Source organism: Canis aureus, chromosome 19 (genome assembly GCF_053574225.1).
Source record: "Canis aureus isolate CA01 chromosome 19, VMU_Caureus_v.1.0, whole genome shotgun sequence".
Classification (NCBI taxonomy): domain Eukaryota; kingdom Metazoa; phylum Chordata; class Mammalia; order Carnivora; family Canidae; genus Canis; species Canis aureus.
Window position 1 is genome coordinate 2,539,007 of NC_135629.1, and position 26,454 is coordinate 2,565,460.

Below are 26,454 nucleotides of genomic sequence, written 5' to 3' on the forward strand. Positions count from 1 at the left end.
ACCAGGCAGGTTCTGGAAGCACCATTGACCCTATGTGTCCAAGATGCTATGGGCTGGGATTACCGACGTGGAATTTGTGCTTTTCTCAGGGAGGAACAGAATCCTCTGAGCACGCCTGGAACGGACTCTGAGTCGGGCGATGCCAAGGGCCCAGAGACAGGGTCCCTCTCTCCCAGCTGTGCAGAGGTGCCCTACAAGACCTCCTGTCCTGTGTGCTCTTCCTGCAAGTGACTGCTTGGGTTTTTTGCAGCCGTGTTTGTTGACCAACACACACGGCAAAAGTCATGGCGCCTCCAAGGCAAAATCACCAACGATGCTGTAACTTCTCCTGCCTGTGTCCCTTGGAGCCCTGAGTCCCCAGATGGGCGGTAAGGTTCCTTGAGGCCACCATGCTGAGAGGAAGCCCAACCAGCCCAGATGCAAAGACACACGGAGAGGCTCTCAGAGGACATGGACAGACACAGCCAGTCCCCAGAGGCTCCCGCCTCTCCGTCTGACAGTAGCCATGGCAAAAGGTCAAGCTAGAACTGCCCAGCGGGAGCAATTCCCATGAGAGCCTAAGTCACTAATTTTGGGGGTGTTTTGTCATCCAGCAGTAGTAACCAGAACACCACCATGGAGAGAGGGGGACAAACAGACAAGGAAAGTGTGATTCCAGAGCATAACAGGAGCAGGGGCACCCACAGCCAAGGGGTGGCCAAGAGAGAGGAAGGTCCAGGGAGGCCCCACAGGGTTTCTGCCAGGGGCTCTCAGGCAAAGACACAGGCCGTACAAAGGCCCAGAGGCAGGAATGGACTGACTTTCTGTATTTCCACCAAGTAGCTAGTGTCCCAGAAGTGAATTCGGCACAGAGATTCGGGTGTAGGTCTGTGGTGCATGGCAATGAGGAGACCGGAAGAGTCTTGAGTTCCGAGTGAGGTCATGCCCACATTTTAGAAAGAACATTCTGACCGATGTGTGAAGGATGGAGAGGAAGAAGCTGAAGGTGTTAGGGCAATCTTTCTCCAAGGAAGGTCCTCACTAACTCCCGGCACTATGTTGGCATGACCTTGTGTGGGGTGATGGAGGAAGCCAAAGCCATGTGTGCAAGCAAAGCCATGGCAGGTGGGGCTCCCGCATGGCCAGCCCCAGACTCCTGCCTCCCTTGCGGCAACCTGACATCTCTAGCTGTTATGGGGAGAACCGCAGAGGCTAGGGGCTGAAAGCAAGGCATGGGCTGGGACCCAGGTCCAGAAAGGCCCTCTGAGAGTCCCCTCATGTCTGCAGGGCTGCCCACAACAACCTGCGAGGCAGGTCTCCCCACCTCCTGGTGCTCTGAGGAGGGACAGAGCACTGAAGGGAGCCCCTGGCCCCTGAGAGGCACAGGGAGGGATGGTGGCTGGGGACTGCCAGCAAGATGGCCATGCATGGCCACTGTGATATCTCTATCCTTTGTCACTCTTACCACAGGTGGCTCAGATGGGGGCCCCCCACATGGTCCAGGCCTGGGGATTCATTTAGGGATACTGACCTAAGCCGGACCAATAAGAATCCACCCTGGGACTTTGGTAAGAACTACTGGCAACTAGGAATGCTCTCTGCTGGGGTGGCCGACCCAGGGAAATGGACATGAGTTGATGATGGCCGTTTTCCCATGCTTTGGGGAACTGATATGGACTGACATTCATGTCCCCCTCCAGATTTGTATGGTGAAATCCTCAGCCCCAAGGTGATATGTCCAGTGGGCTTTGGGAAGTCACTATGATGAGGGTGGAGCCCTCATGATGGGATGAGTGCCCTTCTAAAAAGAGACTCAGAACCTGCTTCTCCCTGTACTGACCATCTGCAGTCAGGAAGCAGGCTTTCAACAGAAACCACCTCTGCCAGAACCCTGCTCTCGGACTTCCCAGCCTCCAGAACTGTGAGAAATAAACATTTGTTGTTTAAGCGCCCCTGTCTACAGTATTTTTCTTATATCACTCAACCTAAAAAATATTTTCCTGAACAACACAGAGGAAAGCAGGGAAATAGTCAAGAAAGACAGAGTTGGTGACATCATCGGAGCACCTGGATCCAGCCATGCCTGAAGTCTATTTGGACTTATCAGTTTTGTGAACTAATAAATTCCTTTCCTTGCTTAAGCCACTCTGTGTGAGTTTCTATTACTTGCAAACAAAAAGGAGAAAAGCGCGATTACACCTGTAATGAGACGGAAAATCTTTTCATCCCCAGAATTCCTCTTGGGGATGGCACTGTCTTTATTTGGAAGAAATATTTTTAAAAGCATTGATGCTTGAAGGCAAGAATCCAAGGGACCTAATTGTAGGGAAAATGCTTTATGGGGGAAAAGGGAGAGATGTGACGTCACCGAGGGAGAGCATACCTTGGTGGGGACCCCCACAGGGCCTAGCCCCACCTCACCCATCTCGGGAGCAAATGCTAGTCTGAACACACAGTAGACCATGCCCTAAGGTGGAGGGGACTCCGTGGTGCACCTCAATGGCAAGGCTGAGCATTGGGGGTATGAGGGGGAGGGGCATTCTTTGCCAAGCCTCCCATGCCACAGAAGCCAGACCCTGAGTGGGGCGTTTGTCAAACGCCCTTGCAGCTTGAGCTCTGGGTGTGATTTGTGTTGCAGTCCTCAGCCACACTCATTGAGATTGAGAACACAGAAGAGAGGCAGAAGCCCTGCCAGCTTTGCTGCAGCCAAAAATGCAGTGTCACTGTGCGTCCCCAGTGAACACGGAGTCTCTCCTGCGTCCCATGTCTACACAGGTGCGTGTGGGTATGGAGAGGCGGCACATGGGGCTTCCAATGCGGCTGTGGTCCAGGGGTGGCGGTCTCCAGAGATGGCAATCTGCCCACTCCCTCCAGGCCACGGCAGCAGTAACAGGGCTTCCGGGGGGCGGTTCTGCCTGAGTACAAGGGTCGTTAGGGGAGGTCCGGAGGGGAGCCACTCCTCCTGCCCCACCAGCAGCATTACAGTCACTTCACCCACCCACCCCAACCCCGTAGGAAATCCCTTCTGCTTGGACGCTGAAGAGTTGCAACCCTACCAGGTGAGAAGTGAGATGCCAGGGTGGGTTGGGAGGGGTTGGCCTTCAGCTGGAGCATTGGAAATGAAAGATTTGGGGAGGCTGGCTGTCCTTCAGCATCCCATCCCCCGAGTACCTGCTTCCCCCCAAAAGACTCAGGCAGCCCCGGCCACCAAACAACTCTCCCCAAGGACCAGGACAACAGTGTGGGCATCTTAGAAGGGAGGTCCAAGGAGCCACATCCTGGCAGCAGGAGCCTCCAGGACCCCCCCCACACACACACACACTCAGAGCCTCCGAAGAAGCTATTTCCTGTCCGCCTGGAGGAGGCAGGAAGCCGCCAGCCGTCCTGCAATCCTGCCAGCCCTTCTCTGCCATCCACTTCCCCAAAGCCTGCACAGGGTGAGGCTCAGCGACCACTCTGGCTCGGGGGGGGGGGGGGGGGGGGGGGGGGGGGGGGGGGGGGGGGGGGGGGCAGGAGGTAGCAGAGAGCTTGTTGGCGCTCCATCTGCACTTCAGGGTAGAGTCACTGGGGAGAGGTACGGCCCCAGCTCTGCAGAGAGCTGCGAGATGGACCAGGCCACCAGCTGCCCTGCAGGACCAAACCTTTAATAAAACCCACGAGCAGGTGGTTTGAATATATATTGGCACTTACTATGCTCTGGGTTCAGGGTTAAGCATTTTACATACATAATGCCCTTAATATAGGCAACAGTCCTCGGAGCTAGATTTTTTTTATGTCCATTTGCAAGACAAGGTAACTGAGGCATAAGGAAGTAGAATAACAGGCAGTAGGGGTCTGGAGGGTCAGGATTTGAGCCCAGTGAGGGAGGGGTCCTGCAGCAAGAGACCCACCCTTGATGGGTGTGGGCCAGAGACACACATTAGGAGCCAGGACTGGACTGTCAGGAAGTAAGGGATGGAGGTTTGAGTCAAGTTTAACCAGATGGCTGCTCAACCCTGCAGACAGGATGGGGGGGGGGGTGTCATGGGGGACACAGGCAGCCAATATCTGATCACACAAACTTGATTAGCTAAGTCTTTCAATAAACTCCCCTAGGGTGGGAATGGGAGGGCACATGGGGATTTCTCCCCTTCCCATATCTAGAAAAATATGTGGAACATGCGGAAACTGCCCCCTCCAACATCCCCACACATGCACAGGTAAGGGCAGGTACATGCATGTGTGCACATAAGTATATGCACATGCATACACACATGCACACCTCCGATTCCTAAGCAAAACCTTTTTTCCCCAAGATAAATACTACAACACCAGAATAGGCGTGGTAATAATCCGGTAGTGAAACTGTAAACTGGTGTAGCCTTTTCGGAAGGTAACTTGGCAATACGCAGCAATGGCCTTGCAGTAGTCATAACTTTTGAACCTGTGATTTCATTCCTAGAGTCTGTCGTAAGGAAATCACCTGAAGGGTGAGAGTCTATGCCCAAAGATGTTCATGACAGCATCACCGGTAGCAGCGGGAAGCTGGAAACTATCCCAATCTCCTGCTCAGTGATGATCTTGAAACTAGCTGATGGCACCTCTATGTGATGGAATGTTGTGCTGTCATTAAAAAGAGGAGCAGAAAGAGTTTTTAGCCATGAGAAAAAATGTTGGGAAAAAAATCAGACTCCAATTTGAGGTCATAGGTAAGATGTTCTCAACCCCAGGGGAAGGTGTACCCAGAACAAAGGCCAGGAGGAAACAAAATCATTCATACAAACTGACTCACCGTCTGGAGGGACTTGTTTATTTACTTCTGCTTTTTTGTTTCTCTTTGGTGATTTCCAGGTTTTGTAAAGTGACCAGTCATTGTAAAAAATAAAAGGAGGAAGAGCTCTTGCCATCTGGAGCCCCTGAGTTTCTCCTTCTTCCAGCCCTTAGGGGAGCTGAGATGGCAGCGGGCTCACCTCCAGGAGCATCCGAGGTCATGGTCTCAGCATGCCACTTCCAGGCAGCTCCGCAGAATGACAAGACAAACATACTGGGACAAACAGGGATGAGGCAAGCTTCTAACTTGGATGGCAAAATTCAATTGCATACATATAGGATGGGGAAGATTCAGGCTGAAAACAAAAAGTCACATAAAAATAGTTTAGGGACTTTCAGCAGCCGCAAGCTGACCATGAAAATCAACACTGAGACAGAGTTACTTTGGCATCTGAGGTCACATCACAAGAAGCATACTGACCAGAAAGAGGGAGGAGTTGATTATAGGCAGACCACATCTAGGATTTAGATTACAACTACTCGCCACCCCTGCTGGGCATTCTATCAGCCCATTCCTTCCTCATTCTGGGGACCAAGGCCAGGCTTACCGGGAGTCTGGAGGTTCTTTCCTCTCTATCAAGGAAGTAGAGGAGTAAAAAGAGGCTAGTAGAAGAGCTGGCCAGAAGCCAGAAAACTTTTCCCCACCACATCAACTGCATAATTGGACTAATTCTGTAGCGTTTGTGTTTCTGGGCCTTTGTTTCCCTTTGTCTGCGTGGCTCCTGATTGGAACATTTGCTGTAGCTTTCTGCACTCCTAAACCCAATCCCCTTTGATGATGTACATGAATGTGTTTCTGATGGATGTTTTCCAGAGCCCTTTGTTGCCTCAATTAAGGGATAATGAACAAGAATTGTTTCTATTTGTAAAACAGCCCAGCCATTTCCCACTTCCCAATTGGTGGGACAATGTGTCTTAATTGAGCACAAAGACTTGTCACTTTATCTACTGTCAAGATCCCCAGAGAGGCAGTGATGGAGGAGCAGGGAGGGGACGGGAAGCCCAGGGAGCCCAGAAGGTGCAGTGGGCAGTGTCCATGTGGCCAGGGCTGTACTACCTCAGCTGTGACACCAGCAGGCATCTAGGGACCGGGCCTAGAGGAGGAGGGGTGGGCTGCCCTGGCTTGGGTACCAGAGCTGTAGCCTTGCAGGCTGGTCGGGGCCCTCTCCCCTGCTATTGTACCTGACCTTTGTCACTGAGAGCATGGTCTATGGAAGCAGGTTGCCCAGGTTTGGTGCCGGCTCCACATTCACTAGCCATGTATCTCCAGGCAAGGACACAACTCACCTAAAGACCAGAATCAGTACAATTATGACAGTGGGTGGCCGGAACAAGCTAACACACAGAAAGCGCTTAAAACAGCAGTGCAAGGTGAGCCCCAGAAAAATGAGGATAAATGCAAGCAATGATGCTTTTTCTGAAAACAGTACCCTGCTTTCCTCTAGGACCCCTTCCCACCCCTGGGTTTAGGAAAACAGAGTGCTGCTGGCTTGCTGAGGGCCCTGGGGGTAGGCTGGTGACCCGAGCAGCAGCCAGACAGTCCAGGAAGAGCACTGGTAGGAGCCCGAGCTCCACTAGAGCCTCACGAGTGGCCTGTGGCTGAGCAGGAAGCAGTGGCAGGTTGTCAGAAGTGCCAGCCCATCAGAAGGGCAGGGGGCCAGGCACCGGCCTGTTGGCTGTGGGAGGGTGGGCAGGTGCATGAGGGCATCCTGGAGAGCACCGGGATAGAGGAACACACAAGAGCTCAAGACAGGGGCTTTTCTCCGGGCGTGGAAGAACTTTGGCACTTTAGCAGCTGACGGGCCATCCTGGTGCCCAGTCTTGTGCCCCCATGGGACCCACATCACCCCTAAGTCCCGCCTGCTCCAGGGAAGTCAGTTTCCCAAAGTCGAGCTCCAGCCCGGGTGCACTCTCCCAGCCCATCAGTGAAGCTCAGTGCTTTCCAGGATCCAGGGCACCGACCCCCTCCAGCTCTGGAAAGACTAACGTGCATCCCCAACCAGCTCCCAGTGCTTCAAAAGACCCAATCGTCTGTGGAGAATAAGACTATAGTAGGTCTTGTTGCATTAGGTAGAAATTCCCTCAACCCGAGGGGTCTCACTGGGAGTGGGGGGCTCACACTGGTCAGCTGTGTGTACTGATGACTGGCTCCGTGGCTCCAGGGTTAATACAAAAGCTGTCAGTAAAAGGTGCATACTGCCCACCAGGCACCGAGCTGAGCTTTTTCGGTATGCCACCTCACTGAACTCTTGCCACGGGCCTGCGAGGCGGTCATTATTACTATCATTCTCATTTTAAAAATAGGACCACCGCAGCTCAGAGGAACCCCGGGGGTCACCGGAAATTTGTAGAGACAGGATCCAAACCCGGTCTGTCCAACTTCACCACCGGTGGGCTGTACCACGGTGCGGTCCTATCACTGCCCAGTCTCCGCTCCTGTGGCCTAAATCCTCCTTACTTGACAGGCCACCAGGGATTGGGGTTGGCCACCGGCCTTGTGAGGTTATGGGATCCACCTCTGTGCCTCATCCACCTCTATCCCCTATCCAGAGAGAGACGAAGTCTGACCCATCACTCTACGCTGAGCCCAGGCTCAGAGCAGCAGGGGCCGGCAACCCGGGAAAGATGCCTGGAGCCCTCGGAGAGCCCAAGCTCCAGTGGCCCCGAGGGCTGAGAACTTCAGGAGATGAGAAAGTTGCTGGGAGTGAGCAACTCCCAGGGAGTTTCTCACCACCCAAGGGGACAGCCACTGCCCGGCTCCAGCCAGCTCCAGCTGGGTGGGCAGGTGGGCATAGCATGGCCAAACCACCCCCTTTCCAAGAGAATTCCAAAATCCAGGTTTCTAATCCAGGTTTCTAATCTAATTCTAAAGACCTCGATTTTCTCAAATGTTGGCATCTACTCTGAAATCAACGGAAACACGGGGTTGAATGGCCTTAACCAAGACAGCCGGCTGCTGCCTCAGGCCCCGACTGGCCATGAGCTGGGGTGGACAGGAGAACAGGTGGCCCCTCCATGCTGCAGTCCTGGGCACACAGGGAGCGCCCAGCACAGGCCGCATTCCCAGGACGGAACGTAAACAAGAGCTTTAACAAATGAGTCAATGATGCCTTAGTAGAATGCCTGGGAACAGATGAGGGGTGAGAGAGCCCAGGGAGCTAACAATTTAAAGCAGGCGGGCCTCGCTGAGGAGGGGACATTGGAACACAGGAGCCATGTGGGTTTGGGGAAGAACCTGAGGGGCACACAGGTCATGTAATTGTAAGGCCAGTGGGTGTCATTCTGAGTGAGGTGGGCCCCATAGGGATGTTCTGAGTAGGGCAGAGGGCTACTTTGCTTACTCTGTAGTGGCCCTGGCTGCTTTGCTCACAACAGCTGGGGGAGGGTTGGGGGGCTCTAACAGTCATCCAGAGGGAAGAGGAGGTTTGGCCATGAACTCCAAGGTTCTGGCCTCAGCAACTGGAACATGGCACTGTAGTCCACTGTGACCAGAGAGGTAGGAGAAAGAACAGCTTTTGGAGGGAAAAGGAGAGCCCGCCTGCGCGTGCGGTGTGGATCTGGAGTCTACGGGAGCCCTGGGAGCTACTTAGCACCAGCGGGGGGGGGGAGCTCTTCACCCCCTCCCTACACCTAATTGGATTAACTGTCCACATATCTTGCCTGGGGTGGGGTCTGCCCAGGACCCACAGGCTCCTATCACTGGTGTGACAGGTGCGGAAGGCGCCGGGTTGCCATGGCGACGGAGACAGAGCGCTCGAGAGGGCCCTGCAGTCCGTGGCGCCCCTCCTCCACCAGGGCCGGTCAGGCAGGGGCACAGCCAGGTGATGAGCCAGCCCCGGGGCCCCCGAACACAGCAGCTGCTGCAGACTTCACAAAGTCAGTTGTGCTATTGACTCCCCAGTGGGTCTCTTTTTCAGCAGGGGTAGTGGCAATTTGGGGCTTCTGGGCCCTTGCTCACCGAGTGACCCAAGGACCAACTGAATGGCACCTCGGAAGGAAACTCACTTGACTCCTCTGGCCAGCTCTCCTGGAAAGGTGGAGGCCGACTCATTAGGACCGTTACTCTCCCTACGGTCTCTCTTAAAGCTTAAAGGAAAGTGGGGGTCCCTCTTGCCACAACCCCACCAGTTCCTCCGTCCTCCTCCCTACTCTCCCCTCCCTGCCTGGCAACCCCAGCCCCTCCTGATAGCCTGTTCAGACAATGCGGTCACTGTCCCTTTATGTTGGGGGACAATGGTCTCCCCACCTTTACAGACCCTTTCAATGCCTGTAAAAGGTGGTGTTGGAACATTCCCAGCCAAGGACTGAAAAAAAAGAAAACTGACTTCCCAGAAGAAAGCAGCCCCCCCCGCCCCCCGCCCAGCTGTCTCCCTCCAGCATCCACAGCTCATCTATCTTGCTGTCCCCTATCCTTTGTCTGTCCTCCCTCCCTGCCTCACCCTCTCCCCCTCCTCCTCTGCCTCCACTTCCTACAAAGCAGGGCGGGCCCCACAGCTGGCAGCCTAGGTCAGGGGGAGCCCGAATGTCCCTGTGCTCCTCAGAGCATACAGCCACACAGTCTGTCACCAATTTGAGGAGCCACTGGCTGAAAGAAGAGAAAGGCAGTGCTCAGACATCTCATCAGGACCTTGTCTCATTCCGTGTCTACAGTATTATGTCCATGAGGGTACATTATTCCCATTTAAGACATGGAAACAACTGAGGCTCCCAAAGATACTGGGCCACCTTTGTGATGGTCAGGGCCACACAGCTAAGGAGTAAGGGAACCAGGTGTGTGTGGCAAGGGGTAGTATCCTGCTGGTCCCATTGTGGGGTTTCCCTCTTCAACTCTTAGACCGTGCAAACCCCTCATCTTCCTCCTGTTTCATCCAAAGGTGTGGCCTCAGTTAGGCATAGAAACCACCAAGCTCTGACTCCAGGCTTAGCCAGGCTATGGCTGGCCATGAGGATGTTGGATACTGTGTCTGAGGCTTGCCTTTTTGCAATCCAATCTCTTCCCTTCCCTGGCCCTGTTCGGTATCACAAGGCACTACATTTCCCAGGCCCCCTTGCCTTCGGTTTCCCAGTGGCTCCATCCAATGGGAGGTACCGATGAAAGATGGAAGGCAGGAACAGAAGAGCCAAAGTGTTTCTCCCCTCTCCGAGGGCCATGGGCAGTATCTCTGGCAATGCCATGTTTCCTCCTTCCCCAGGTTCCACTAAAACTGAACCCCTCTCCATGATCCCAGCTACTGCCAGGAAGCCCCCACCATGGCTCTGGATCCTGCCTGGGGCCCTGGCTTCTAGGCCAGCCATTGTTTGGCTTCTTAGCGATTCTATCATTTCTGTAATGAATTCCCTGTATTAAATTCTCTTTGTAGGGATCCCTGGGTGGCTCAGCAGTTTTGTGCCTGCCTTTGGCCCAGGGCATGATCCTGGGGTCCTGGGATCGAGCTCCCTGTGAGGAGCCTGCTTCTCCCTCTGCCTGTGTCTCTGCCTCTCTCTCTCTCTTTCTGTGTGTGTGTGTGTGTGTGTGTGTGTGTGTGTGTGTGTGTGTCTCATGAATAAATTTTTAAAAATGTTTAAAAAAAGAAAAATTAAAAAAAATTCTCTTTGTTTATAAGACTTAGGGTGACTTCTGGGGGAAAGGGATCTTACTGGTACAGTTCTAGCCATTCCCCACTGTAGAAGAAATAGTGAACCAAGCCTTCTCCATTGGAGGGAGGGGTGTGGAGCAGAAGGCATGTCTCCGACCCACAGTCTCACTGTGAGGTGGCCACAACCCACTCTGGATCTGATATCCTCCTGCTTAAAGGACAATAGCAATAGTCTTGACACATGCTTTTTTGGCTCTTGTCCAGGTAAAGTTGAGGTGAGGAGCTGGCTGGCATAAACACAAGGTGCTCTTGGCTGCCCAAGCTCCAATGCTATCATCTTTGCTGCTGTCAGCCCAGGCTGCCTGGTGAAATCACAAGCAGAGACCACATGCCCTGGGCAGATCCAGGTAGACTCCTGAGCAAGTTCAGCAAGGTTCTGGCCATCCTCGGAGAAAGACAGCAGCTGGCAGAGGAGTGAGCTCTCCAGAGAGAGAGAGCTGTGAGAATATAGCAAAGTTTAGATGGAACCCCAGAGACCTTGCTCATTTTGTCCCCTCAAGATGACAATGGCACCTCCTTGGGGATCTCGCTGCCTGCACAGTGCAGTGAAGGAAGGAACACTGTTAGAGAATCAGAGGAAGCAGGATTGCAAAGAACTCAAAGAGGTCTAGGGTCCAACTTGCTGCCAGCAGGGGACCCCAGCCCTGCAAGCCTATGATGGCACAGCATCTGCAGTGAAGGAGTTCCCTACCTATCAGTTACCCCACCCAACACTGAGTGGCTCTGATGTCTGAGCTTGGAAGAACGTTCCTGAGGCAGATGTACACGTGGGAAACAATGCAAATGGAAATAAAATGCCACTTTATTGTTAGAACTCTGGCAGCCCTGACTAAATGTGGTGCAAAGGGCATTTCTCCCTACCTGCCGCCTAGATACTCACCAGCTGGTTTCCCCAAGGGCTATCTCCATGCAGCTGCCCATCCTTGGTAACTGGCCCACCCTCCTACATGGCCACGATGTCTGAATCAAGGATGAGTGAGTACACTGCCCAAGTCATCCTCATCCAAAGTCTCCCCCCCGATACTCATGCTGGAGCTGGCCCCTTCAGAGATGAGGGATTCCAGCCTCTGCCTTTTGTGTGTCCATTTTCCCAAAGATGCAAACAGCTCACAAGGCTCCCTGCCCCAGCCCCATATGCAAGAACATTTGGGACTGATCTAGTACTACTTGTAACATTTCCAGAACAAAAGCAGTGCTACAGCTCTGGGAAGGGGCTGGGAGAGAGAAAATGAGAGAAAGAAGATAGCTTTGCTGTTTTATTTTCACCAGGAAACCATCATTCGTAGATCCAACCGGAAAAACCCCTTTCCTCATATATGTTACCGTCTTCAGCCCAAAGCAGCAGATAAACAGAAATGATGACCAGAAAGGAACATGACAGAAGGATCTAGAGCAGCTGGACAGCCAGGCTTCAGGAGGCCCAGGAGTCACAGAAGTGTGGCCTCTGAGGCTATAAGAACTGGCCAGGCAGCCTTTAACATGTGTTCCCAAGGAAGCACCCATGCCAGCCGGCTCTCACGTGTTTATCAGTCTGAAAAACAGAAACCACTCTAGGTCTTTTGCAAAAAGGCATTTAATACAGGAGGTTGGTTATGTAGCTGATGGAGCACTGCCAAGCCAGACAAACCAGAGGTGAACCCAGTGGAAGCTGCTGCCACTCCTAAGAGTAGAGAGGTGACAAGAGAAGAGGCTGGTGCTGGTTTGAGATCTGGGGCTGCCCAGGGAGCTAGAACCCCAGCAATAACAGCAGACAAGAGCCTCCACCTGGGGGCCACCACAGCAAGAGGGCAACCGGCCTTCTTCCTCTTTACCAATCTACTTGTGTCTCCCGCTGGTTGAAGCTACCTGGAAATCAGAGAGCAAGAAAACCTGGGAATGCATCCCTCCCATGCAGAGCAGAGTGGGTGACCAACGCCAGCCTAGCATGTGACACTCTCAAATCCTGGGGAGAAGGGAGGTATGACTAGCTTGGCTTGAATCATCCACCCTATGGATAGAGGAGCATGATGCTAATGGAGAGACCCACCATGGCTGACTTCATGGCAGTGGGGAGGGGGGTGTGCTTCCCCAAAGGGAAATCAAGAACTTTTACCAAAATAAGGAAAAGCAACACAAAGTGGGCAAAAAGCACAGGCATCCCCTAAACCCACGAGGAAGTTAACTGTGAAGCACCCTCTCGGGTAAAAAGCTTTGCCTGTGTACACTCCTTTCTCAAAGAAGCAAGGAGCTTCCTAAGGCCCCTTCTCCCCTTAGCACCCACCTGCCTGTTTAAAGCTCTTTGGTGCCTTCTCGAGGTGACATTGTGTGGCAGCTTTCAGAAAGACAAAGAACTGTCTGGTTTAAATGCCAACCTGGCCACTGGGCAAGAAACTTCACACCCCCGGGCTTTGCTTTCCCTCCTGAACTGAGCATAAAGATATGTTTGCCCTTCCTTCCAAAGAGTTCAGTGTGGAAAAGGGGAGAAAGAGTAACTTCACAGCACAGACACCCGACAAGCGTGACCTCAGCCAGGTGCTCAAGGTCAACACCCACAGTGATACATCGGGTTGACAGCATGCACCCGTGATCTGATGTGATGAGAAGGACTCTTTACCTCTGGAGTCTCCCTCCCCAAACCTATAACCCCAGTATTGTCAGACAAATCTCAGTTGAGGGGGGATTCATTCTACAATATACCTGACCAGCACTTCCCAAAACTGTCAAGGTCATCAACAACAGGGGAAGTGAGAGGCTGTCAGAGCCAAGAGAAGCCTAAGGAGACGTGATTGACACATGTAATGCGGTGTCATGAATGGGGTCCTGGGGCAAAAACAAAAGGACACCAGGTAAAAACTAAGGAAATCCGAATCCACTGTGGACGTTCATTAATAACATGTGAACACTGGTTCCTCTGCTGCGACAGACGAACCACATGGGTTCGATCAGGAAGAGACCTGGGAGACTGGTGAGGGTATGCGGAGTTCTCCATATTACCTTTGTAAACTTTGGGTCAATCCAGAGCTGTTCTCAATTAATGGGTTCTTCCGCCTATGACATTCCTACATCCACAGTGGGGGTCACAAGCTGGATGAGGGGGAGCCACCATAACCCCACCCTACAATCCAGAACTGGTATGTACTCCAACTCCTCCTTGCAAGTAGGAGCCCTTGAAGCCTAACAGATGCTGGCCAGGCTGGGCCCTGGCTTCACCTTCTGCCGGCCCCAATCTCCTACTCCTCTCTCCATTCGTCAACAGCCCCAGAAGACCTCAAGACATCTTTATTCTGGGCCCTGGAGCGGCTTGCTTCCCTGCCCACGGTCAGGATGGCTGTGGCATGCGAGTTCTGGTTTCCATCCTCTACTCCAGCTCTACCTCATTTGAAGAATCACCCTACAGGTCCCTGACCTGTGCCCCAAGGTCCTCCCCGTGAGGCCATTCCCCCACATCCAACATCGAAGCCAGGCCTGAAGATAACTAGCGTGGTCCTGCTCAACTCCCAGTTACAGGCTTCAGATGCCCTCCCTTCCCACATCTCCCAGGCATCTGGGGTAGGTACAAATGGCACCCCCTTTCTTATGGATAAGGAAACAGGCACAGGGACGCCTGGGTGGCTCAGCGGTTGAGTGTCTGCCTTCAGCTCAGGACATGATCTCAGGATCCAGGATCGATTCCCATATCGGGCTCTCCTGAGGGAGCCTACTTCTCCCTCTGCCTGTGTCTCTGCCTTGCTCTCTGTGTCTCTCAGGAATAAAGAAATCTTTTTTAAAAATAGGAAACAGAGGCACAGAGAGGCTGGTAGGTGGCAGAGACAAGATTTGAACTCAAACACTCTGCCTTGAGCTCTCAACTTTAACACCCATACTGTACAACCAAAAGTATAAATTCAAAGGGTCCGGAACATTCCAAGGTAGCATGAGTCAATTGCCATCATGGGGTGTGGGGGGAAGAAGGTGGTGACAGAGAAGGCACTGCCCACCCCTAACTCAGCACACAGCAGGCACGACCAGCCGGTGCGGGAGGCGTGTTCTGACCGCATCTATCACCTCCCCCAGGGCCAGGAGTGATGGGCTGATGGGAGGTGACAGCCAGTCACAACGCCATTACCTCATTTGAGGTACATCTAAGTGAAACATGAAACTGCGAGCGAGCATAAATTCTAGGCATAGAGCAACTACGCACAGGAATTTTGCAAGCATTACATGTTCTCTTTCCCCGTTGTGATCCGTATGGTTTATCTTCCGAATAACAGGGCTCATGACTGAAGAACAAGTCTCACTGGTTGTCGCTCTGAGAGAGGAAAAAAATCCTGATCCTTACACGGCAGATATCCGGCTTTCAGACCTGTACGGCGGCTCTGAGCAGGGCTCTCTGGAGCTGTCCCTGTCTTCCCTGGGATTAACTGCTGCTTTCCTCCTCTTTTGTCCTTCACACGTCCACACCGAGACCTGATTTTAATCCCAGTCTTACTTGGGTTTCTTTTTTATAAAATTATTTTATTTCTTTTTTCAATCTTTTTTTTTTTTCATCATGACAAGTGCACTTTGTAGACTCCTTCACCTATTTCCCTCTTCCCCCCACCAACCTCCCCTCTGGTAACCATCAGTTTGTTCTCTGTAGTTAGGAATTTGTTTCTTGGTTTGCCTCTCTTTTATTCCCCTTGGCTCATTTGTTTTGTTTCTTAAATTCCACATATGAGTGAAGCCATATGCTCTTTGTCTTTCTCTGGCTAACTTCTTTCACTTAGCATAATAGACTCTAGCTCCATCCACATCATTGCAGATGTCCATCTTTTTGATGGCTGAGTAATATTCCATTATATATATCACCTCTTCTTTATCCATTCATCCATCAATGGCCATCTGGGCTCTCTCCATAATTTGGCTATCATTGATAATGCTGTTACAAACATTGCAATGCATACTTTTGAATTCCTGTTTTTGTATTTTGGGGAAAATACCCAATAGTGCCATTACTGGATTATAGGATGGTTGTATTTCTAACTTTTTGAGGAACCTCCACTGTTTTCCACAGTGGTTGCACCAGCTTGCATTCCCATCAACAGTGCGTGAGGGTTCGTTCCTTTCTCTCCGCATTCTTGCCAACACCTGCTGTTTCATTCTTACTTGGATTTCTGATGTCTCTTTTCCAAAGTTCACCTGCCATATTCTAAATATTCTTGCTTTGTCCCCATGTCTTTTCCATTAGATCGAAGAAAAAATGATAATAGAAATGAAAATCCCCCTGTCCTGGCCTTCCCTGGTTTATGCAGCAAACTTTTAGCAAGTACCTATTATATTCCAGGCACCATTCTAGGTATGGAGCATGCAACAGTGAAAAAGAAAAAGTCTCTATCCTCAGGTGTTGGTATGTATTCATTTAGTGGCTCTTAGATGCAAGAAGCAAAACCCAAAAACGCAAAGGCTTAGACAATAAGGCTATTAATTTCCTGTTTTCCTCCAAACCAAGAATTCTAGTGATAGGCAAGGGTCCAGGACCACTTAATTTGGTGGACCAGCGATGGAAAGGACCCAGGTTATTTCCATCTCTCCACTCTTCCATCATCATTCGGTTGGCTTTGCTCCTCAAACAAGCTCTCCTCATAGCCACAAAATGGCTGTCACAGTTCCAGACATCATACTCAGATACAAAACTGTTCAGAAGAAAAGGGAGTTTCTTCCTTCTGATTCCTTTTAAGAACAGTAAAACATCCATGCGTGATTAAAAACTCCCTCAACCTGGGGATCCCTGGGTGGCTCAGCAGTTTGGCACCTGCCTTTGGCCCGGGATGCGATCCTGGAGTCCTGGGATCGAGTCCCGTGTTGGACTCCCGGCATGAAGCCTGCTTCTCCCTCTGCCTGTGTCTCTGCCTCTCTCTCTTCTCTCTATGTCTATCACAAATAAATAAATAAATAAATATTTTTAAAAAACCCTCCCTCAACCTGATACAGGGCATCAATGGAAAACCTCCAGCTAACCTCATACATATTGGTGAAAGACTGAATGCTTTCTCCTAAGATCAAGAAAAAGTAAGGATGTCTACCTTCAATGCTTCTATTCATAATTGTCCAGGAGGTCCTAGACAATGTAATAAAGTAAGAAACAGAAATTAAAGGCATACAGATTGAAAAAATACAGGTGATATAATTATTGATATAGAACATCCTGAAGAATCTAAAAGGGATTGGATAGAATTAATGAGTGATCTTGACATCAGTATAGGACACAAGGCCAATACACCAAATATCAATTATACTGCTTGAAAAGAAATGAACAATTTGAATTTGATATTAAGAAGAACCATTTAGGGCAGCCCGGGTGGCTCAGCAGTTTAGCGCTGCCTTCAGCCCAGGGCTTGATCCTGGAGACCCAGGATCAAGTCCCACATCGGGCTCCCTGCATGGAGCCTGCTTCTCCCTCTGCCTGTGCCTTTGCCTCTTTCTCTGTGTGTGTGTGTGTCTCTAGTAAATAAATAAATAAAATCTTTAAAAAAAAAAAAAAAGAACCATTTACAGGACCCCTGGATGACTCAGTAAGTTTAAGCAACTGCCTTCAGCTCAGGTCATGATCCCAGGGTCCTGGGATGGAGCCCCACATCAGGCTCCCTGCTCAGTGGGGAGCGTGCTTTCCTTCTGCCTCTGCTACTCCCCCTGCTAGTGCTCTCTCTCTTTGACAAGTAAATTTAAAAAAAAAAATCTGAAAAGAATTACCATTTACAATAACATCAAAAATTATGAAATACTTAAATCTTATAAAATATGTTCAAATTTGCCTACTGAAAACTAAAAACACTGATGAAAGAAGTCAAAGACTGGAAAAAAAATGGAAAGATAGGCCATATTCCTAGATTGGAAGATTCAGTGTCGTTCAAATGTCAATTCTCCCTCAACTGATCTATACATACAATGCAGTTCCAATCAAATTCCCAGAGGGGTTTGTGTAGAAATCAGCAATACGATTCTACGCTTGATACGAGAAGACAAAGAAACTAGAATAATTGAAACAATTTTTTAAAGAGAAACAAAGTTGGTGGATGCGCATTACTTGATTTCAGGAATTATTATAAAGGTACCATCATCGAGAAGTGAGGTATTAGAGAAAGGACTGACATATAGATTAATGAATCAGAACAGAGTCTAGAAATAGACCCATAAGCTTATGTTCGATTGATTTTTGACAAAGTTTTCAAGTCCATCCAATGGAGGAAGGGTAGTCTTTTTAACAGATGGGGCTGAAACAATTATATATCACATGCAAGAATAAGGAAGAGGGGAGGAGGAGGAGGGTAGGTGAGGAGGAGGAGAGAGGAGAGGGAAGGAAGGGGGGTTGGGGGAGGAGGGTAAACAGAAGAGGAGGAGGAAGAGGAAGAAGAGGAAAAAGAAGGGAGGCAGGGGAAAGAAAAAGAATTGCGACAACCTCAATCCGTATCTTGAACCATATGAAAAAATAACACAGTGGAACAGACCTTAACGATAATCTAAAACAATAAAACTTCTAAAATAAAACATAAGAAGAATCTTTGTGACCTAAGTTGAGCAAAGAGTCCTTAGATTCAATACCAAAATCACAATTCATTTCACAAAAAATAAAACTGATGGACTGGATTTGAGGAAAATAAGAACTTCTACTCCTTAAAAAACACTGTTAAGAGAGGCAAGGACTCAAAGAATATATGTGCAAATTATGTGTCTGATAAAGAGCCCATGCTCAGAATATATAAGGAATTCTCAAAACTCAATAAAAGGAAAAAATAATCCAATGTACAATGCACACAAGATTTGAACAGACACTTCAATGAAAAAGATATACAGATGGTAAATAACACCTAAAAAGATGCTCAGGACCATTTGTCATTAAGGAAATGTAAGTTAAAATATATGCGTTACAACCACAATGAGGTAACACTACACATCTATTTCTAGTTAAAAAACAAAAAACAGGAAAAACCACCTCACAACCACAAGTGCCTGTGAGGATGTGGAGGAGCTAAACTCCCATACATCACTGGAGGCGTACAAAATAGGACACCACTTTAGAAGAGGGGTTGGCAGCTTCTCGTAAAGCTCGACATACGTCTACCATATGCCCCAGCAATCCCACTCCTAGGTATCGGCCTAAGTTAGCAGAACCGTGTCCACACAAACTCTAGAGGAATGTTTCTGGAAGCTTTATTCCTAATGACCAAAACCTGGAGACAATCCAAATATCCCTCAACCGGGAAATAAATAAACCAACTCTGGTACATCTGTGCGATGATGCACTATTCTGCCATAAATGGAAGGTACTTATAATGACATGATGAATCTCAAACTCCAGTCAAAGAAACCAGATTCACAATGCTGCATACTGTGTGATTCCATTTACTCAGCTTTCAGAGAAGGCAAAAAGCTAGGGGAACAGGACAAGGGGGTGGCTGCAGAGGCCTCGGGGAAGTCTGGGGGGACACACCACCTTACCGCTCCATCGTAGCAGCAGTTCCACGGCTCTACACGTTTGTCACAACTCACTGAACTGTCCACTAAAAAGGGTGAGTTTTACTTTGTGTACCTTATACCTTAATAAAAAATAGAAAGGAAAAATAAGAATGATCTGACCTTTCGCAAAAACAAATAACCTCACACCTCTGGCTGGACTTGGGCCTCCTGTGGTTTCAAAAGCAATCAGTGGCAAGAGGGATGGAGTCGAGGTGATTGCCTTAGATCCATCAGCAGCTGAGGGACTGGGGGCACCCAGAGGGTGGGCAATGGCGGCCACGCTGGGTCTTGTCAGGGAGCAGGGAGGTGGGAGACACCGATGTTGGGTAGGCTGCTACCAGGGCGGAAACAGACCCCAAATGGACAGGTAAGTGGAACTGCTCAGGGTGGGTGCACACCACACAAGGAAAGAGAGGGGGACCAGCCAGGGGCAAGGGAGACCAGGGGACCTCTCTGCGCAGGTGACCTTGGAGCCCAGACCCAAATGAGAGGCACAAGTCCTTGGACATGAAGAGCAGAAGATGAGTGCCCTGGGCAGAGGGAAGAACCTGGCAAAGGCCGGGAGTCAAGAGCAAGGCTTGTCTCCAATGGAGGAAGCGAGTGGGCAAAGGGGCAAGTGCCTGAGACGTATGGAGGAGCAAGCAGCTGGCGAGGGCAGGCACCTGGCTTGTGCACCAAGTGCCACAAAATCTACCCAAAGCCTTTGAGCAGTGAGATGACATGGTCCCAGTTCTATTTTAAGAGGATTGCAGCTGCTGGGAAATGAAATGGAATCCCAAAAACTGCAACTGGGGACTGCATTCTCCCGGTGGGAGATAGTGTGAAGAGAAAGACACCAGAGGTGGCATGGCTGAGTCATGGTCTGGGAGCCTGGCTGGGTGTGGGAGAGGGTGGGGGGCAAGGAGGCATCGGGGGTGACCTGAGGACTCCGGTCCGGGAACCTGGTGGGATTGCTCAGATGAGGTGTGGCCAGGGCTGCACACCAGGTCTGTTCAGGGATCCTGGAGACATCCGCCTGGGTGTCTCAGGTAGTTTGCTCACCTGTGAGACAGTGAACGTGGCACTCTAACTCATGGGCAAATGGTGAAAACAATCTCTAGAAAATGTGGCTGTGCAAGTGAGCAGCACCACCAACCTCCCTTCACACCCCCCTGCTTCATGCCCACAGCTCTGAGAGCCTCACGGGAATAGCCTGCATGACCACCCTGCAAGGTCATTGCTGTGTTTTGTAGATGCTGAAACTGAGGCTCAGAGAGGTTGTGTCATGTGGCCAAGGTCACCCAGTGGGTAAGCTGTGGCGCCTGCCCCAGAATGAAACTCATCTCTGGCCACCTGAAAAGTTGCACCCTTCCCACCTTGCCTCCCAAATGCAAAGGGCTCTTTCTTTCAGTCTGTAGGAGTTATGTGGGAGACACAGGCTCCCCAGCACCTCTCCAAATGGTCAGCCAGACAGCCTGCTCCCACTCCGGCCTGGAGGTCCAATCTGAGGGAGGAGGCCGCCAGCCTCGCCCTCCAACCAGGAGCAGCAGGAACTTCTCTGCAGCTGGACACAGTATTTCCAGGCGGCAGAATTAATAGGGCAATTCCCCATGCAGAACTTAGCTGGCTCCTGTGCTAAATTAGCATAGATAAATATTTTTGAGAGAGGTGGAAAAATAATGCATTTTGCAATAAAGCCAGAGCACAGCCCTCTACAGCCGTTCTGTGAATCTGTATGAAATGAATTTGCACCTGGAGTAATTGAAGGCGCCATGGTCCTCTGGGGCTGGGAGCAGGCCCAGCCAAGCGGATAAATTCCCTCCACTTGGGACCCCTGAGGGTCTGCCTTCAGCTCAGGGCATGATCCCAGGCCTGGGGATCGAGTCCCACACAGGGCTCCCCACGGAGCTTCTCCTTCTGCTTGTGTCTCTGCCTCTCTCTCTCTCTCTCTCCCATGAATAAATAAATAAAATCTTAAAAAAAAAAATTCCCTCCACTCGGCAGAGCTAAAGGTTTTCAAGAGGCTGATCCCCATGGTGGGCTGGGGGTGTAGGTAGGAGTAGGGGAATGCACCAGGTCCCAGAGGACTAAGGACCAGGGTTTGGAGGAGGGATAAAGGACAAAGAGAAAGATTGCTCCAAGGCCTAAGAGGGTCACCTCCCATATGACACCTGCCCCGCCTTGGGGGACCCCACCTCTCCTCTCTCTCTAGACGAACACGAAGCTCCCGTGTGGCACAGTGTGGGTGAGCCATGCCCCAACAAGCTGCCGGAAGGGTCTAGCACCCGTACCCTACTCTCAGCTCTATAGACACTGTGAAGCTCTTGGAATTCCTCAGTGAGTGGCCCAGGAACCCCATTTAAGGTCTGAGCCTTCCCAGTAACCCCACATCTTCGAAAGTCTGGTGAGATTTGCTTCCTAAATCACTCTCCCACCTGCCCGCTCCTCTCCACCCCTATTGCCTCCCATCTTTCAGCCTCACCATCCCTCATACGGATGGATTGTCGTGAAGGTCCCCTCACCCAGCAGCAGCCCCCAAGGTGGGGGCTCGGGGGACGGAGCTGGCCTTCAGTAGTGCATATCAGTAATGCACACCAGTGGTGCACACCAGTAGTGCACACCACTGGAGCTATACCAGTTGTTTAAAATACAGAAACACTTCAGAGCTGGTTAGCAAATGACTCCTGCCTATACCCCCTAATCACCAGCTGCCCCTAAAGCCCGGGACCCCAGGAGGCCCCTGGAGGTTATGTCTGGCACCAAAAGGCCCTGCTCCAGCATGTGGCCTGATCCACTGGGAGGGACCCTGCTGCACCAGTTATAAATACTTCTGATATCTCCCCTGGCGGGGAGCTCATCTCTGCCTAATCTCCATCAACCACCCAGGGTCCCAGGTAGATACGCCAGCTAAGGTAGAAGAGAGGGGTTACCATCATGTGCCAAGACAGCCGGCTGCTCCCATGTCCCCACCCTCCCTCCTTTCCCAACACTAGCTGAGGGGAAAACTTCCCTAAACCTGGCCGCGCGCTGCCCGCTTCACTCTGCTCCCTGCACTCAAGGCTCTCACCACCTGACCCCAGTGACCTCTCCTGACACTCCCCTAAGATTGCTGGACCACAAGCTGAACTGTCAGGATTCAGGTCCTGCCTGGGAGACATGTAAGGGGAGCTGGCCAAACACTCCAAGGAGAGGAGCTGGACCAAGGTGAGGCACCGAGAGCCCCAGAGCAGTGCCCCTGCTCCGTGCCAGCATCGCACCCTGGGACTGCCTCTGCAAAGGGGGCATGGCTGGAGCCCCGCTGCGGAGGCCCAGGACTGCACCTGGCGTCTGATTCCAGCGCCCGGGGGCTGGGAGGGCGGCCAGCCAAGCGTCCACCTGCCTCTGCCTGAACACGTTGGGCCAGACCTGCCCAGCAGGGCCTGGGAAGTGGGTGCCCTGGTCAGGCTGCCTGGCCCCACACTCACCCATCCTTCCTCCAAGTGTGAGGCTCTTCTCACGTCTAAGACCTCAGGCCATGTTTGCATCCAAAGTCTTTGTAAACACTTTTTCACTAGAGTCAACTTGTTTCCATGTCACTGGCTCTCAAAAGGAGAGGAAATGTATCCAAATTCTTCAAGATGCTTTTTTCCAGCTACACACTCCAGGCCACTTCCATGTGATCCGGCAAAGTACTCCACAGGAGAAATGTCAGAAACCCCTGGGCAGAGAAGTGGGAAAAGGATGATAGCCAGTGTGAAAGCTATAAGCACCCTGAGATTCTGATAGCACCCCACCACCACCACCGGATTAGGGCAGGGGCAGGGGAGTGGGGCTCCTTTTCCCTCTGCCTCTGTGTGTCACCAACCATTCAACAGAGCACCTGTGCAGGTGCTCACCTCGGGGGACTCTAGGCTCACACAGGGCTCCAGGGTGCCATCAGCTGTGCCAGGACAGAGGGTTGGCACATGGCCCAAGACTCCGCCACCTTAAGAAAGAAGCCCAGGAGGCTCTGCAGGAGGCTATGGATGTAGCCCAGCCTCGGGGCATCCTGACTGCCCAGTATATCTCCCCCTGTTTACTGACTTTGTTTTATAAACACCCTCATAGTACCAGGCGTGGTTCTAAACACTATACATATATTAACCCTTTTAATTTTCCTAACAAGGCTATTTCTAAAGTAGGTGATATTATTTTCCCCCATTTAACGGATTGGGAAGCTGAGACACCACGGTAAGGATAAGTGGCTTCGCACAGCCACATAGCTCCTAAGTGGCAGAGCCAGCATTCCCACGCAGGCTGTCTGACTCCAACAGAGCCCCCATTGCCCACGCTCCCATGAGCCCCCGGGAGAGGCACTAGAGCAGCTGGGTGCAGAGGGCAGGTTTTGATGGCTCCCAGGGCAGCACAGGACTGCAAAACTGCCCTTCCCTCATGTCAAAGATAAGCAACCATGAATGAATCAGACCCAGGCTCCCAATGTATAGGTGCTTCCTGCAAATTAGCCAAACACTAAGGAAAAACCTGTGTCACAGCCAGGACATAGATCATTAATGCACATTTATACAAGTCATGACAATTTCTTCAAACACAGACTTAAAAAGCCTTCTCTGCAGAAGCTGGTCACAGAGATCACCAAAAATAGCAACCAGCACCAGCAGTAGCTTTCAGTAATTGCCGCTGACAACCTGGGGTTTAGTTTTCTTCCTGCGCTGACCTGGGTGTCCACTGTGGTCTCTTGGGGAACCAGAGCCTTGAGTTGAAGTTCAAGATGTGGAAGGGCATTACTACTGGACCCTGTACACCTCCCCGGGCCCCACTGCACCTGTTTCCTGTGACCTGGCCCTGGTATCTCAAGGCCATCCCAAAACGGTCCGTCCCAAAACCTGATGGGCACCACAGCTCTGCCAGATGCAAAGTCTCACCGAGCCTCGGTTTTACCATCTGTACAAAGGGCACTGCACCTTCCTTTGCAGTTGCTGTGAAGTGGGAGGCGATGTATGAACTGCCTGTGGCACAAAGCAGGAATGTGAAAGTGGTACCTTCTCTCATTATCCCAAATTGTGGACTGAAAGGGGTGCTGTGTACCAGGGGCTCCAGGGAGGGGATTGGGCTAGGCGAGGTAGGAGATTATGAGATTAGAGCGTGATTGATGGTGAGGGCAGACAGTGCCCCCCCCCCCCCACGGCTGCTGACCAGGCATGGCTCAAGGGCTCCCCTGACCTCTGTGCCCCAGACTGGAGAGGAAGTTATCCCGAACAGAGGAAGGCCACCTATAACTGGCTGCTGCCAGGAACCCCAGCAGGGGCACATCCTTGCAGAGTGGATGCAGGCAGGGTCTGAGGAGTGACTAAGGACTACATCCAGCCAGTCCACCGGCGTGGGGGCAGGCCCAGAGGAAGGAGGCTGGCAGGAGGCTGCCCAGGTAGGCTGGAGACTAAGCATGAAACACAGGTAGCCAGAACCCACCCTGCATTCAGAATCACAGCATCAGGCGTCCCTCCCCCACCCCTCCACCCAGGCACACCTGGTAGACCTAAGACCCTGAGGAGGCATGGGGGCTGAAACCCCCGTGAGCCAGCAGCACTCTAGACCAGTTCCTGCGCCTCCTTCCAGGTCCTGAGAGCCCCTGGAGGGCCAAGTCCCTCCTCACTCCCAGCTGGGTTTCCTAGGAAACAGGCCAAGTGCATCCTGCCACAGGCAGCCCCTCCCCCACACACCTCCTTCTGCGGTGACTGGGAGCGGGGAGCACAGCTCACTCCTCCAGAAGTGGGGGCACCAGGCCTGGTGAGCTCCGCCCAGACCCCCAGGTGCTGCCACTGCTAGATGAGTACCCCAGGGAGTGAGGAGCCCAGGAGCCTAAAGGCACCCAACTTACTCCGAGGCGCAGCCACTCAGCCAGCCTCAGTGAAGCAGCAGAATGCAGTTAATTCAGGGTCTCAAAATCCCCACAATAGAAGGGCTTTTTAAAATGTGGCTAAAAAGTGTTATCTAGCAACAGGGAAAGTGATGAAAACCAACAGCCAAGGCTCTTGGAGCCCTTCCTGAGCCAGGCTGCGGGCTAATTCGTCCCATGTGGCTACACTTGCACCCACCCCACGGGCAAGGACCTGTGCTCAGAGAGGGGAAGGAGTTTCCCAAGCCCTGAAACTGGCAGGTGACAAAGCTGGAATTTCAAGTCGCTGCTTTAGTCTTTCTGGAAGACACTACCTTCCATAAGCAGTGGAAACGGGGACAACATTCATCTTTTCCTCTGTTCCTCTTTCTCTCTACCTCCACCGCATCCCACCTCCTTTTTATTTTTGAGTATTTTCCAATGTTCTGTAACTAGGAGGTCAATTTTTTTTAACAGAATCAAGAACGAATAAGCCTGGCTGCTTTCCTGAGAGGAGCCCGCATCAGCACCCCTCCTTTAGCATTTGGAAACAGAGATCGAAAGCATCCACCACTCAGCCAAACGCAGATCACAGCTTCCTAGTCATTCGTCAGCTCTTGGCAGAAGCAAATGACACACAGGATTTTTGAGTTACATTGACCTGACTATTTCAATGAAAGTGTGGCTCTGAGTTCCCCAGCCTGGACCTAAAACTGCCCCCCTCCCCCCGCCCCACCTCATTGATGTGACCCTCTAGAAGTGTGAGGAAGGAAACATCCTTCAACCAGCAGGGCCACTGCCAGTGCTTTTTTGCCTTTTTGGCTTGTGCTCTAGGACTAGGCTACAGCTTGAAAGAAACCTTTCCAGATCCCCCCCAAACCTTTCCTGAGCCCCTACTATGCAGCAGGATTCCCACCAGGTGTGAGGGACTCTGAGACAGTAACAGGCTACCTCCCTCCTTACAGAGCTCAAAGCCTAGAGGAGAAAATGGAGAAGTGCACAAGTAAACACCATGCAGCATGTAAATGCTTGGGCAGCAAGGGCTGGGAAGTCATTGAGGGCTTCTTGGAGGAGACAAAACCTCAGCTGCTTCCCCAAAGAGCAGTAGCTGGCCAGATTCCTGGCCCCAGCTTCATCACACCCCACCCCACCCCACCCTCCGCTGCCCCTTCGCCCTCACCATACCTACACAGGCTGTGGGTCCCCAAAACTCAGGACTTCTGCCCACACTGTCCCTTTTGCCTGGAACAGTCCTGCATCCCCACTGTCCCTGAAGACCAGCTCTTACACTTAGTTCTCAATCACAGCAGTATTTCCTCTGGAGATCTTCCCTCACCACAGGCCACACCAGGGCCCCCAGTGGACACTCTCCCAGCACCTTCCTTCTTCCTAGAACTTTCCAGAGTGTCAATCCTATGATTGTATGACCACCCAGTTTATGTCTCTCTCCTCAATACCAGACCGTAAGTGTGGGGAAAGCAGGGACAGGTCTCTGGGGCTCCTGGATGGGCTCCCAGGGCCTACTGCAGAGAGGTAGCACAGAGTAGGTACTCAGAAAACATTTGCTGAAGGTTGGAAGAAGGAAGGTAGAAAGGAAAGAAGGCAGGAAGGGTGAGGAGGAGGGGAGAGAATGCAGCTCCGGGGCAAGAACAGGGGGGAGAGGCCTGCATGTTTGGGGAACAGAGGCCAGACTGGGGCATGTGGTGGCTAGTAGAGTCAGTCCACAAGGGCCCCACTTTGCTGGGCTAG

At 51.5% G+C, this 26,454-nt stretch overlaps 1 long non-coding RNA gene across 5 annotated transcripts; it reads right to left on the bottom strand.

Moving 5' to 3' along the window:
* Positions 1-4,746: 4,746 nt before the first annotated feature.
* Positions 4,747-24,493, bottom strand: LOC144289433 (uncharacterized). Of its 5 annotated transcripts, none has more exons than XR_013357323.1 (3): positions 24,358-24,493; positions 22,319-22,551; positions 4,747-5,084 (listed from the first exon to the last, which is right to left on the bottom strand). It is a non-coding gene; the product is annotated as an uncharacterized LOC144289433 (long non-coding RNA). The 5 variants fall into 5 exon arrangements; XR_013357321.1 differs by lacking the exons at positions 22,319-22,551; positions 24,358-24,493 and adding exons at positions 5,976-6,075; positions 8,130-8,516; XR_013357322.1 differs by lacking the exons at positions 22,319-22,551; positions 24,358-24,493 and adding exons at positions 5,976-6,075; positions 7,663-8,035.
* Positions 24,494-26,454: the final 1,961 nt, after the last annotated feature.